Raw genomic sequence first — 14,655 nt, 5'->3', positions numbered from 1 at the left:
GTATAATTAAGGAAAAAAAAAACCTGAATGCAGTGTATACACAAAATCTCAATCAAAACACTGGATACAAAAATAGAAGCAATTGTTATGACACGTTCTTAAGATTAAATGAAATAACGAGTTTTTAATTTGCAGGCATTCACCTAAACTGTTAAGACTTCACATCTTTTGGGAGAGAAAAATCATCTATAGGAGAATAGAGTTGTAAGTATTTTAGAAAGCATTGTAGGCCTGGCACATAGAGATTAGACTATAGATTTCTAATATTCTACTTTACACAAGCTAGATTTTAAGAAAATTCTGAAATATGAAACCAGATTTTTACTTTATGATTCAATGAATGCTAATACAAAAATTAGCTTTTTCTGCCACTGTTTAAGAATTGACTTCTACTTTCTCTGTCTAATCACATCTAAAAGTCCTTTCTGCTAGCAGTTAAAGGCAAATGGGCACGAATGGCTCTATGCGCAAAGTAATACATTCTATGGTATTAAGTACATGAACACATGCTCTTGGCTCCCTGGTTTATTTTAAAGATTCAAAAATTCTTGACATAGCAAGAGTATAAAATAGTCATTAGGTATTTTTATTTAAGGCCTTCAACACGGAGATGTGCAAGTCTGTTATATTTTCCCCCACGAATGTGCTGTTCCATGGTGCTCACTGGGTCTCTGTGGAGTTGACATGCAATACAACAGAAACAGCAATGGCTTGCATGCTTCATTTACCAACTAAACAACATAGCCCACCTCCCCTTGGCATTGCCAGGTCAACAGCCAATATACCAGCAGACTGCAAGCAAAGTACTGCAATGTGCTTGTGACTTCCTGTTATAAGCATTCAGAGAAGTGGATTTAAAATATTAATCCTGTTACAAAATATCAGGCCATTGTTAGATAGAAAGCAAAGGTGCCTATATAAACTATGCATGTGGCCAACTTCCACAGTAACATGACAACAACAGAAAAGATTGCTAAAGGAAAACATTGTAGGTACAAAGGCTTTCAGAACAGAGAATATTTTTTAAGGAACAAAAACGCTTTGCAAACTTAATATTTAGAAAGTAATTATCAAGCTGCATGGTAGCATAAAGTCCTATTGATCCAAATTTATCTTTCTGTATGAACTTCACAGACTTGCATGACTTGGCATCAGTAAAAGCTAATGACGATTCATGCTATTAGCTTCAGTGGCCCCAGTCCCGAGGAACTCAGCTTTGACCTTTCATTAGCACTTTCCTCCCTCAAAGGTAGGCTCATTCTCCAGGCACACTTCCTAATCTCCTTAAATCACCAGGAGAATTAGTTAAAAGCATGACTGGGTGAGGGGCTGGGATGCTAAGGGAAAATTAAGATTCAGTCTAAGGAGAGAATGTATCTGATGGGTAATGTGACCAGCAATCCCAGGAAACCCTGGAAAATAAAATTGCATGTTAAGATTTCATTTATGTAAACTTAAAATCGTCATAATTACAAGAAGCATGTTAAATGCTATCAGTCGACTTCAACTTTCATCAACAGCCCCTTCCCCCCAAAACCCCATGCAACATTTTTCCTTGATTAAACATTTATTGAGCTCCTAGCACTATGCTAGGCACATAAATAGTATTCTGTGTGGTAATATAGAAGTCATTAATTTTTTTAAATTAATTTCTTAGTGCCTTCTGCTTTAAGTGGCTTCTGAAATAAGTATTGATTAATGAAGCCATGGAGAACTGCTGCACAAATGACTTGAAAACCCTGCTCCTCTCTCCTCCTCACTCTTCCCGTCTCTCACCGCCCCTCCTTCGCCTGCCTACCCCCGGCCCCAAAGTCCACACACACACATGCCCCTGTCTCCTTTCCACTTTTAAACTTGATCCTGAACCAATGTACTATACAGCTGCTCTTTGGTGTTAAGGCCAAAGGAGAAAGAACCTTATTATTAAAAGAGGTTAGATTCTCTTCTTGAAACAAAGAACTTAATCCTAAATTATAAAAATTGCAGATGGAATCTATAATAAGGTAGATTAAGAAATATCTTTTCTCCAGTTTTGGTAGTGGTTTGATTTCTATCGCATACACACTGATTGAAAGATTACATATCTTTGCAAATAAATTTTTTAAAAAACACGTCTTTATTAATTTCAGAGAGAGGGAGACAGAGAGATAGAAAGATCGATGACGAGAGAGTCATTTGATCGGCTGTCTCCTGCACACCCGGTCCTGGGGATCGAACCCACAACCCGGGCACGTGCCCTGACCGGGAATCTAACCACTATCTCCTGGATCCTAGGTGGATGCTCAACTGCTGAGCCATGCCGGCTGGGCAATACTTTTGATTTAATAATAGAAACAATACTGTCAATAATTTAAGATTATGAGACTTTATGTTAATTAAACATAAAGGTTGTTTATACAGCCTTCTGCATAAATCATGGCTCCACCTCTATTTAAAAATATTGAACTTATATTAACAGAACTTTTTTCTACCGTAATAGAAACATATCCACTTATACTATCGTTTCCCTATTCTGTGTGGATTCAATGATTTTCACCCCAATCACCCTACCATAACTGTGCTTTCAAAGGAAACCAGAGAACTCACTTAATCCATGACCTCTTGTCAATACTTATAGTCAAGAGTTGCTATAACTCACCTCCCAGTCCTTTAAAAACCTTATCTTTCTTTGGATTCCCCAGTACCACATTACTTTTTATTGTCTTCCTAGATTTCAGATTAAATTTTGCCCCCTCCTACAAAAAAAACCCCACCATTTTTACTTTCTCTTAATTTCAAGTGGTCTCCTAGGTGTGTTGCTCTGTCTACACTTTGTCCTTGGATATCTTTTACATTATCTTAGTTTCAGTGCTTCCCTCTCTGTTGGTAATTTCCAAATCTCAGGAGAAAACTATGATGTGGTGGGAAAAGTATAGGGTTGAGGGCCTGAACATTTGCTTGGAGTCCTGTTTCCTATAAAATGTTGATGAGGGACTTCACTCCGTTTAGTCCTGGGTGTGTAGGGAAGGACACTGGTCCTGGTATCTAGTATATTTTAAGAAAATCCTAGCTGTGACGAACTGAATAGAATCCAGTTCCACTGTGGTGGTTTTCAATGTTTTCTAGATTTTGCTTCAATCTTTTAATAGAAAAGACTTGTATAGCAATCTTTTTAACATGAACATGAGTAATATCCATTATTATAAATGTTTTAGAGTTTTAAATATGAGAACAGAGGCTTCATGTATTTGAAGTTATCTAATTAATTATATTATTTGGGAAAATAGCTCTATTCAAGGTGCAACTGACATCCACTATGAAACAAAATGGGTTATCCTTCATTTTAATTATGGTGCCAGTCTTTAAACTTGCATATTTCAACCACGTTGAAAGTGGCATAGTAGAGAAATGATGGGTAAAACATTCTTGCTGGACAACATCAACAAATAGTGTATCTTATGGCCAATTTATTATAAAATTATTTTTAAAAAAGACTTCTTTGAATTGTGTGTTCATCTGTAGAAATAGGTATTATGTATCCATAATGAACAGGCCTATTGTGAGAATTAAACTAAGTCATATTTGAGAGAGGGTAATATTACCATTAAATTTTAGTGCTCTCCGTTTTTGGAAGGGCAATTCTGTAAAAAGCCCATTGTGACTTGCAGTTCCAATTATGAGTTAATCCTTACATCTTAGAAAGGCAGCTATAGGTTTTATTTTGTCTTTATACACTATTTTAGAGAAGAAATACTGGGAAAGATTAACTGACCTCCAGTTACTCACCTAGTCATAAACAGAGCTAGAACTAGACTGATCTATTTCCTTTTAATTCAGTTTTCCTGTCTGCTACATAGAGCTTTTTTCAGAACTAACTTCAATGAAATATTCAGATTCTGTTCTGGATAAATATAGTTTTTTGCATCAATTAATATGAAATTATTTTATGTATTTTCAAGATCAGGCAAGTGGTTATTGATTTAAGTAGTGCCTAAGCAAGTTTCTTCCTCCATGGACAAGCTGTGTTAGTTCTCTCATTGCATGGGAAGGAAAACAGGTATCGCTAAGTAGGTGAAGAAAAACCCCACATCAACTATTTAATTAAATATAATTACCTCATTAAATGGACACAGAATTAAATAACCCTGGACTTTCTGCCCCACACATCCCATGAAATTTACAGCAATGTAAAAAACAAAACAAAACAAAATAAAACACTAACATCAGCATGTAATCTTTTCAGTTACTTTAAAATTTTTTCCTTAATTTTCCATCTTTGTTGATTTTCAATATTTCATGGTTTTCACTATTAGTAGGTTGTGTGTTGAGCAGATTTATTTTGCTCAGAGCTGCTTATGCGTAACACTAGTGATATGAGACTTTGCATGCTGTTGACTCTAACTCTTTGGCTTCTGTAAGTCATTTGATTACCTTAATCACTAAGGAATATGGTACCATATAGAACCCATATCTTTTTAGGATTAACTGTTGCAAAATACCAGATAATGAAAAAAATACTGAAAAAAAATACTGGGAATATTTGGCAGGGCACGTAGGAGTGGTTAGAAAAATTATGTGCATATTTGTGTATGCATCTCTCTGAATGTTTCTAAATAGCTTACAACATTCTAAAGTTTGATAACACTTTTATATTTACATGCTTTCTTTAGTCAAGATTCATTTTTAAGCTGAAGATTATTCCAAACTTATCCTTTATCAGAGGTATTTCTAAATTATCATTGCATTTAAATTTTCCATGTTTTAGAATTTAAGTTTTAATATTTCTCCTTTTTTGAAACTATCAACTCCCTTTTCCCAATGAAGTTTGAATAAAAGTTTTTTTCTCTCTCTTCCATATTTAATGCCATTCCTCTATTGATCATTTTATGTAGTTAAAGAGGGTGCTGATTTTAAGTTACATAATAAAAACAAAGATAAATAATTAACAGTAAATAGTTTTTAAATACTAAAATAACAAAAACCTTTTCTAGATTAAAAATTCAAAGTGGTGTGGTCCATATCTCTGTTTTTAGCCTAAAAATTAAACTTATCATTATTCGTTTTTAGCACAGTTCCCTAAGAAGAGTTGGTACAGCTCCCAAACTAGATTGGGGTCAAGTGGCTAAAGGGAGGAAGAACACAAGAGAACTGGGAGGAACGGTGGTGATATGCACACATTTTCAGCAGTGCTAGAAGATGGCAACGTGCCAGTCTACTCTGCAATCAAATGTTCCTTATAGTGCTCATAAAATTTAGGCAGAGTTTATTTGGGGCATCATGAGATACATGGAGTTATCTTAAAAGGAAGATATAGGAAGATAGGAGCAATTATTGCACAAAGAAAAGGATCTGTTAAAATATAGTCAGAGCCCCGCCCGGTGTGGCTCAGTGGTTGAGCATCCATGGTCCTAGGATCCAGGGTATCGAGGTTTGATTCCCGTTCAGGGCACATGCCAGGGTTGCGGGCTTGATCGCCAGTGGGGGCTGCAGGAGGCAGCCGATCAAGGACTCTCTCATCGTTGATGTTTCTTTCTTTCTCCCCCTTCCTTCCTCTCTCTGAAATCAATAAAGATATATTTTAAAAATAAAATAAATAGAAACAGCAGCAGCAGAGCTAACACATACTGAGTTCCAATTGTTAGTCAAACAGCTGCGTTGCTGACTTACCGACTTGATTTTTGACCCTCCCAACAACCTCTTAAGGTAGGTGTGACTATCCCCATCAGAGACAGAGGTCACTTGGGTCAAGACCCACATCTAGTAAAGCCTTCGCGTAGAACTGAGTTTACTTCTTAACTGCAACATGGATTACAGACTTAGAGCTCTGGACCATTCAAACATATTTGCACTGAAGGGACTGAAAATGCTCCACAAGGAAAGATCATACAGTGCTGGGAAGGGTGGGGGGGGGAGAAGAGTTGGCCACTGTGGTTTTCTTTCTTTCCTAGCTACATAAGATGAGCCAAACACACACACACACACACACACACACACACACCCACGAGCAAGCAAAAAAACCTGTTGTGTCATTCAGAAGTGATTCTCCGAAGGAAAAAAACACAAAAAGCAAACCCACTGGGTCGCCCGCTGAAGCTGTCCCCATGGCTTCTTGAGGCGTGTTGTTCTGTTGGGGGGTGGCGACGGGGGAGTTTATTTGGGGGGCAGGCAGGCAAGGTCCGCCGGGCGCACAACCTGGAGAACGCCTCCCCGCGGGCCTCCGCCAGGGCCGGGCGCGCCGGGCAGGGCGTCGGGGCTCAGGGGCGCCGTCCTCAGCCCCCAAAGCTGCCCGGCGCGCAGCACGGGCGCTGCCCCGACTTCGCAGGGCTCCTTCGGGACGGCGCCACCTCCGGGACCGCGCGCCCGCGCCCCACGCCCGCCGAGCAGGGCGCCGAGGCGCTGCGCCCCGGGCGGAGGCTGTGGGGACGGGGTCACCCCTGCGCGCCCCTTTCGGCCCAGCGGCGCGCTCCTGGCAGTTTGGAGACGCCGCAGGCCCCCCTGGGCGGGCCGGGCTGTCCCGCCGCGCCTAAGGTGGGGGAGCCGGGGGTCGCCCCCGCGGCCCTCCCGCGCCCCCCCACCCCGGACCCCCGCGGCCGCGCGCCTCTCCCGGAAACCAAGCTGCCGAGCGAAGGCGGAGGAGAACCTCGGGCCTCCCGCTCCGATTGGTCGCCCCCGCCGCGCGGCGCGAGGCGGCGATTGGCTGCCGGGCGCCGTCAGTCGCGGAGGCCGGAGCCTTCGCCGGGGAAGCGCCGCCGGGCTCGGGTGCTCGGGCAGCGCCGCGGCCGCTCCCGCCGGTGCCCTGGGCGAGCTCGCGCGGCGCCGCCGCGGCCCCCACCCCACCGCGCCCCCGCGCTGCCGGTCCCGCCGCCGCCGGGGAGGGGCGGCCGAGGAAACGGAGCGGGAGGCGGCGGAGGCGGCGGAGAAGTGATGCTGGCGCCGGGCATCCGGGCAGCGGCAGCGGAGCAGCAGCGTCGCCGGGACCCCAGCTGCAGCGTCCCCGTGGCCCGCGGGCCGGCCGAGCGGCGGGAGACCACGCGCCCCGCGGGTAAGGTGCGGCCCCGCAGTGCCCGTGCGGCCCCCCGGGACCGCTGGTGTTACCTTTGGGGGTTAGGAGGCTCCTTGCGCCCCGGGCATCCCGACCGGGGTGTTTGGGACCCGGACAGCGAGTCCGGACGCGCGGCGGGGCTGATGTGCGCGCCGGTGCCACTCCTGCTCCTGCGTTCTCCCCTCCTGGCCGACACTTGGATAGCGTGGGGCTGGCATTGTGTGTGGGTGCGCGCGTGTGTGGGCGCGCGGTTTGGGGCACTTTGCACCGAGCGCGGTGGGTTCCCTCTCGCGTGAAGCGGCCGCCGTCCTTGGGGCATCCACGCCGGGATGGAGGGACGGCGTGCTCGGGCTCCGCCGGAGGGAGAGCGCCCGCGAGGCGCGGGGACGTCCGCGGGGCTCCGAGCGAGCCGGGCCAATGGAACTTTATCGCCTTAATGAGAACAGGGAGCTGTGGATCCGGCGCGTCGGGGACCGGCGCGTGCATCGGCACTCCCCAAAGTCGCACTTTGCGCCGGGGACTTCGGGCGCGAGCACAGGGGAGGGGAGAGGAACCGTCCGCCTGGAAGGCAAGGACCGGGAAGGAGAGTGGAACTAGGCTTGGGCGTGGACTTTTTTGTGTCTGAGGTCCCTTCCAGGACGCTCACTGCACTTTTCGGGAGCGCGGATTTGGGGATGGAGAGTCCCGCTTTGAGGGGCTCGCCGCAGCTGCTCCTGGCCCGCACCAGAGGGCGGCACGGGCGTCAGGGACCCGACCAGGCGGCCGGGCCGGGGCGGGGCTCGCGTGCGCGTCCAGGTGGAGCCCCTTCGCGGGGGTGGGGGTCGGGCCCGGCGCGCGCGGGCGGCTGCGGACTCACCCGCGCGGCTCCACCCTGCGAGAAAGTTCCGGCCCGAGGGGTCTGCTCCGCCAGACCCAGGGCGCATGGATCGCCAATGGAACCGGGTTTTCGTGCCCAGCTTCTTCCGGCACCTGCACTGTTTCTATTTTATATTAAATTATTGTATTTTGTAAGGCCACGGGGAGGTCCGCCGCGCTGCAACTCTTTCCGCAGGAGGTAGATTTTACGCGCTGCTACGATGCACGGCGCGGCCCGGCCGTGCCCGAGGAGACCCAGCTCAGTGCACTGGCTTCTCGGTCCCTCTTTAAGACGCACAAACTTACTCTTGGCGATTGTGGTGTCTGTGGCCGTTGTGTCCTTCAGAGTCCCTGCTTGGGAAAGTTCTTGCAATACCTGGGCACTGAGGAGCTGTCCCCACTCCGGCTGAGACGGGCGGAGAGAGGCTGTGGCCCCTGACGAGGAGATGGGCTGGCAGTGGGCATGAAGTGGAGAGGCAGCGCCCTGCTTGCCAGCTGGAGCCTTAGGAAAAACGAGATGGGCTCGGTGCAGCCCGCGCCGTCCCTGTTCTGTGGCTCCTTAATCGCCTTCACTGGAGGAATCTTTTGCCCCAAAACACAAGGGAAATCAAACCCAAACCCAAACCACAGGAACTACTTTGGTGAAGCTCATTTCTGATTGGGTAAAGCAGGAAAAAATGAAAGTAAGACACCTAATAGAAATAATGTAAAAAAAAAAAAAAAAAATCAGAAGGGAGCTGTCCAACATGTCAGCATTTTCAGCCCGTTTTTTTGTTTGTTAATGTTTATTTTTATTGTAGAATTTCTATTTTCGCCCAGTTTAGTAATGTGAATTATTCTGAAGCAGTTGAATAACTTTCTGATAAACTAGGAGTGATGTTAGTTTTGTGTCCGAAGATGGTTGCACATTTTTTTTCATCACTTAATTCATGAACTGTAAATGGAATTTTTGGCACTATTTTAGTTGAACTTGTATATTGCATTTGGGTTAGTAGAAAATCGGGAGTAAAAATATTCTCCTTAGCAGTCATCACATCTGGTTTAAAAGCCTAGTTTTCTGATATAATTTGAGCATAGTTTGTAGTGATGGTTGTTACATTCCCATATAAAATCTGTCATAATATTCTAATTGTTGTAACTTTCAGGACTTTATTAAGATTATTAAACACACCAAACAGTTGATTTTAGGTTTGTGTTTCACTTATGCAATGCTATGAGCCGGTAAAAAACTGTTTTCACCAATGGGTCGATATGGGGAAATAGGATTAAAATGTATTATGCACTATTAGCAAATAAGCTTACATTAAAAACCAAGTTACCAGTAATAGCCAATAAAACCAAGTTACCAGTAATAGCCAATAATAAAAGTGGAACTTCTAAGGAAAAATTTAACTATTTGGCTAAGAGCGTGGTTTTTCACATTGCTATCAAGTAACATCTTGTAAATCCACTGCATTATGTGTTGAGCTAAACCACAAGTCTTTACAAGGAAACAGAGCCTTTTTACTCATTTATAGGTTTTTTGGAGGGGCTACTTTGGGAAAAAAATTTTCAGATCATTAAATATATGTTGAAAACCACCAAGACATAATGGAATCAAGTGCAGAGAAATGTGTCGATGAGCATAAATATTAGGATAGAGCAGTAGGGCCTATATTTGGCTGAAGGGAAAAGATGCAGAGTGTATGTGCATGTGGAGGGGGGGTGGGGCACAGTCTTCGGGGAGTAACAGATAGTGCTAACCACTTAGTTTATGAAAGCAATTCAAGTTCTGCTAGTTCTGCAAATTCACTTCAATTTTGACTTGTTTTGCTGCAGGGCAGCCCATGAGCTCGGACTGCCATATTTTCTAGATGGATTTTAGTAACTCAAGTAAATGTCAACTTGTGAAGACTCTAGGCCACTAAATTCACTTTTTGACCTATACCAGATTTTAATTTCAATATCACATTTACTGTGAATAGCAATGTAATATATACCATTATCTTATTAAATAAAACATTTATTTTGTCAAGTAGTCATGATCAGAGTTTCTACATTGTTAGGTAAGATAGGGAGGTTTATTTTATCTTAATAGTAATTTGTTTTCATTTAATTAATGATGAATTCATTGTGTGTGTGTGTGTGTGTGAAAGCTAACACATTTAGGGGAATTAGAAATTTCAACAAGTTCAATAAATCTGAAATTCATTTGCATTCTTTCTCTCTGTGTCTGTCTCTTTCTCACGCACTTAGACACCAAAGGCTATCAAAAAGGAATGTAACTACCCTGCGTTTGAAACAAATTCACCAATTCATCCTGAATGATGAATGTACTTTATAAGGCAAAATTCTCATACTTTTAAGTAATCTACTATTAAATAATTATGGTTTATTCAAGTCAATTTAACAAATTTTACTGTGTTCCTACTATGTGCAAGAGGCTGTTCTAGTTGCTTTGACTGTATGAGAGTAACACCCCTGCCCTCATGAAGCTTATTTTATTGGGGTGAAATATATCATAAACAAAAAGCATAAGTAATGAACTTATATAGAATATTTATCTCCTAACCTGTTTTTCTAATCTCCCCCATTCTATGGTTCTTTTCCATCTCATTTTCTCTCCAATTAATACACACCCACCCACACCCAAACAAATATACTCAAATTAAGAATGGAAGGTAATCTTGGTGATAATCTAATATATGTTAGTCCTGAAGCTACGAATCCAAACAATAACACTTCATGTGATGAGAGCTAAAGGCAGGAGAGAGATTCAGAGAAGATTAAGCAATGAAGTGACAGGATATTGCCCTTTAAAAAATTCTTTAAAATCAAATCATAATATTTTTCAGAGGAACCAAAGTGGGAAACATTTATACTTCAATGTATTTGTTTCAAATTAACAGCAAATTTAAAAGGCATTTATGACTATCCAAGGTTACATCTACATAACCTCATTTAAATGGGATGAGTGAACTGGAAATAGTAAGGAAGGGTCTAAAAGCATAATTTTAATGAGAATCTTTCTGCTTTTCCCATATTCAGAGAAATATATTCATGTACCTCTGTGAAAGCTGATTGAAAACTCCAGGGTCTGAGGTCATAGCTTCCCTAACATTTTCAGATATGATCTTCTAATAAAAAAATGCCAAAACAGTTCCAAAATTTCAAAATGTTTGTCTTTATTTAAAAATTTGCTTGGTTACCCAGTTAATCCAATGGTGGATAACCTTGAGATATTTTCCCAGGTTTTATTCTCTTATGTATAAAACAGTGTGCAATTATGATTCCAGTTTCATTTTCTGTGCTTTCCATTTCATTATTTTCTTTAGCATTTTTAGCTCACATCTCAAAAGAATTGCTATTTTTTCTTACCCTCTTGTGAAGAATGGAACCTAGCTTGACTTTCAGAAATTGGTTTGTGAAGTATATTTTCATATTTGAGGAAAGCTGAAATTGTACTCCCAAAAAGCCATACTACACAATGAATTAATGCCAACTTATTCACAAATTATCTTATGACAAGATATTAGTGCAGGGCACACCATACTAACAGTCATTTCTGAATGGATTTCAAGATTGCTGCTATCCAATCCAGTTTTAGGAGGTAGGAAAATCTTCTGATGATGCCATCTCAGTATTTTATTTATCCAGATTCAGGAACGCATAGACCACCCACTTAAGCTTTTACCCTTTTCTGCCTGATTTTTCCTTTCTACCCCAAACACCAACTTTAGGAGAACAGAGTTTTTAAAAAGCAAAGTAAACCAACTGTTACCATGTCCAGCACACAAAGTCAACTCTGGCTGTTATGAAACTCTTAAATGAAAGCTAAGCAGGAAGCAGGCATTTGGGGCTTGGAAGGACCCAGGTCATTTGTCCACCCTCCTCTTTGTATTGTCATTCCAGGAAGTTAATATTAATTATCCAAAGTCAGTTGAAAGGAGAACCAGCTCTAGAAACATTGTCTGTAATCTACTAGTGTATATGTTAACCCCATGCCATTTGCCCATGAAACAGTTACATATTTTGTAAAATAATAATGTAAGAAGAAATGACTGTATCTACCAATTTGTACATGTACCTATTTTAATATCTGATATACTATTACTTTGTATTAATATTATGGTTAGATCAAGAAAATGATAAATTGGGAAGCATTTGGAGAGGTCATCTAAGATTTATAGGGCTAGAGGTAAGTTTGCATGTAAAATATTTGTACTTAAATCAGTCACGATGTCCGTAGAATTTCTTTTAATTATTTACTAGTATCTCTAAAATAAGATTTCTTATTTCCAGAGGTCTTTGAGCTTTAAAGTGATTGTTAGGTGAGCTTCAGGGACTCCAGGAAATACCAAAATTCTTTGCCAGCTTTTTCCATTCTCAGATGTTCCAGAGTAAGAAAAAGTTGTTTAAAAAGCTTAACAGCTACAGCTCTAAGTTAGCTTAAAACAAAACAAAACGAAGCAAAAATTGGGCAGAGAGAGGGAAACTGCATTGATAGGGAGAGAGGAATTTAAAGAACTAGTGCTTCTCTCATTGCTCAAGGAAACAAAACAAAACAAAAATACTTTTGTCGAATTCCATTGGTAAGCAACCCCACAGTTGTTTGAACAGTCATTTCATTGTCCTAAAATGAAAATTTGCAACTGAAGAGATGGTTTATAACTGATAAACAGCACTTGGTTATGTTATTACAATTAGCATAGTTTTTGGTCTCTGACTATAAAATGTTTTCATGACATGTATAGGTGATATCAGGGCTGAATCAATTCCTCACTGAATGACAAAATTTGTGGGTGACTTCCCCATGGCCTGAGCACTCAGTTAAAGAATTGCCAGATGTAGAGGTTGGCTGTATACAATTAGTTGTAAACTTAAATGCTACTAGACAAGAAGAATTGCAATACATGTACCCAAATGCACCATGGCTTCATGAATAGGGCATATGAACTAATAGATTTCTCCACTGTGCATCTGTCCGTGCCAGTCAGAGTGCTGGTGGGTGCCCACCATAGCCCATCACTGCCTTAGCTTCTGTGTCTATAAAATGATGATAGCATCTCTGATTTCTTGAATTCTAATTTTTGAGGAGTCAGATGATTTGAATATAAGTAATACATGTGATTTCTTGGAGTGAACGCAGCTATCTAATTTCAGACAGGAGAGGTGATATATTTTATAATAAGCATCAACTAATAAATAGATTGCAATGATAAAGTTATTTTAGGGATAACTTTGGCCAGATTTCCTTTATTCAGAGAAGTAAAAAATAATTGCCAGTTTCTAATCATGCTGACTAAAATACAAAATAGGTTGATCCTGAAATTTCTTGAAGGCAACCCCCAAATAGTCATTTTTTTCACTCTTTGTTGCTTCCTTCTTTGTGTATGTGGTTCTCTCTCTCTCTCTCTCTCTGTCTCTCTCTCTCATAGATATAGATAGATATAGATAGATATATACACATATATAAATACATATGTGGGTATTTCAACTTTATATTTAAATGCTATTAGTTATTTCAGTGCCGCCTGAATTTTCTTCTGACCTTTTGTTATAGTAAACCAGGAATCAAAGGATATTATTCAAACCTTATTAACAAATGTTTGCAATAATGTGAAAAAGTAGAGAAATTTTCAAAATAGAAACACTGAATGTGTATGTATATGTGTATATACACATGCAATATATAGAAATACATATGTATAGATAATCCAAATTAAATTCCAAGGAGATCGTTGTAAAATTTAGAGATTCTAAAGTTCACGTAGAATAGCAAATAGGTTATAAGAATAAAAATTTTTTAAATAAAAAAAACATTTAGAGGAATTTTCACTGTCAATTGTTTAAAAATATTACAAGTGGCAGTAATTAATACAGTATATTAACATGCAGACAAACATGTAGAAGAAAGTAAAAGAACCTCACATACAAACTCTAAGATACTTGAAAATAGATAATCACAAATCTGTGGGAAAAATTCTTAAAATGATATATGATGCTGGGGAAATTGAGTAATTATTTGTGAAAATGGCGCACTTCCTATCTCACATTACATTCCAAAATAAATGTCAGATGAAGAAAAGACTTAATATAAAGAGACTCTAAATCAAGTTAGAAGAAAATAAAGACTTTATAAGTACAAACATAATGGGAGAAATATAAAAATTTGACATAAAAAAATAATTGAATTTTAACACATTATTTGCGGGTAGTTTTTATCGCGCGCTCTACTACCAGTCAACGTAAAACGTATAAATACGTTTCCCGCATACAGTGCGTTAAGTAAAAATGCCATAAATTATGGAAATAATTTCAACACAGATTACTAATAAGTTTATTACTCCCTCTTAAAAAACCTTTCAGTGTTTTCTCCTGTTACAGGATTCCCTTAAATGATGTGATTCCCAGTTTATAATCATCCCCTTCACTAGACTGAAAACTTCTTGAAGATAGAAACATATTCATCATTTTATCCCTAGTTCCTTGAACATAATTGGGATGCCCAAGGCTTTATTTAGCTATTAGAAAATTGTAAGTATACCAACAGATAAATAGACAGAAATAAATGGATAGTCTACCAAAACCAGAAATATGTAAGGCATCTAAAATTTTAAATTGGTGAAGAGTAAAGGAAATATTATTAAATGAAAGCACTTTTGAGCTTATCAAAAGAGCAAAGACTGTAAGTGAATGCTGATTCATTTACAGACTTGATGGAGGTGATGAAGTGACCTGCAGATTCTTCTAAACTTCTGCTAAGGCTCTTCACTGATGTTTACAGAATTCTTCTGTTG

General features: G+C 40.8%; 1 protein-coding gene across 1 annotated transcript in view; it reads left to right on the top strand.

The window, feature by feature from the left end:
- Window positions 1–6,947: 6,947 nt before the first annotated feature.
- B3GALT1 (beta-1,3-galactosyltransferase 1) overlaps window positions 6,948–14,655 on the top strand; it is a 448,389-nt gene continuing 440,681 nt past the window's right edge. Inside the window, exon 1 of the mRNA XM_087819801.1 lies at window positions 6,948–7,021. The gene's annotated coding sequence lies outside the window, so the exon portion shown is untranslated. The remainder of the gene's footprint in view (window positions 7,022–14,655) is intronic.

Source organism: Miniopterus natalensis, chromosome 8 (assembly GCF_054644295.1).
Source record: "Miniopterus natalensis isolate mMinNat1 chromosome 8, mMinNat1.hap1, whole genome shotgun sequence".
Classification (NCBI taxonomy): Eukaryota; Metazoa; Chordata; class Mammalia; order Chiroptera; family Miniopteridae; genus Miniopterus; species Miniopterus natalensis.
Note: the sequence above shows the minus strand (reverse complement) of the source record. Positions and strands in the feature narration are given on the sequence as shown.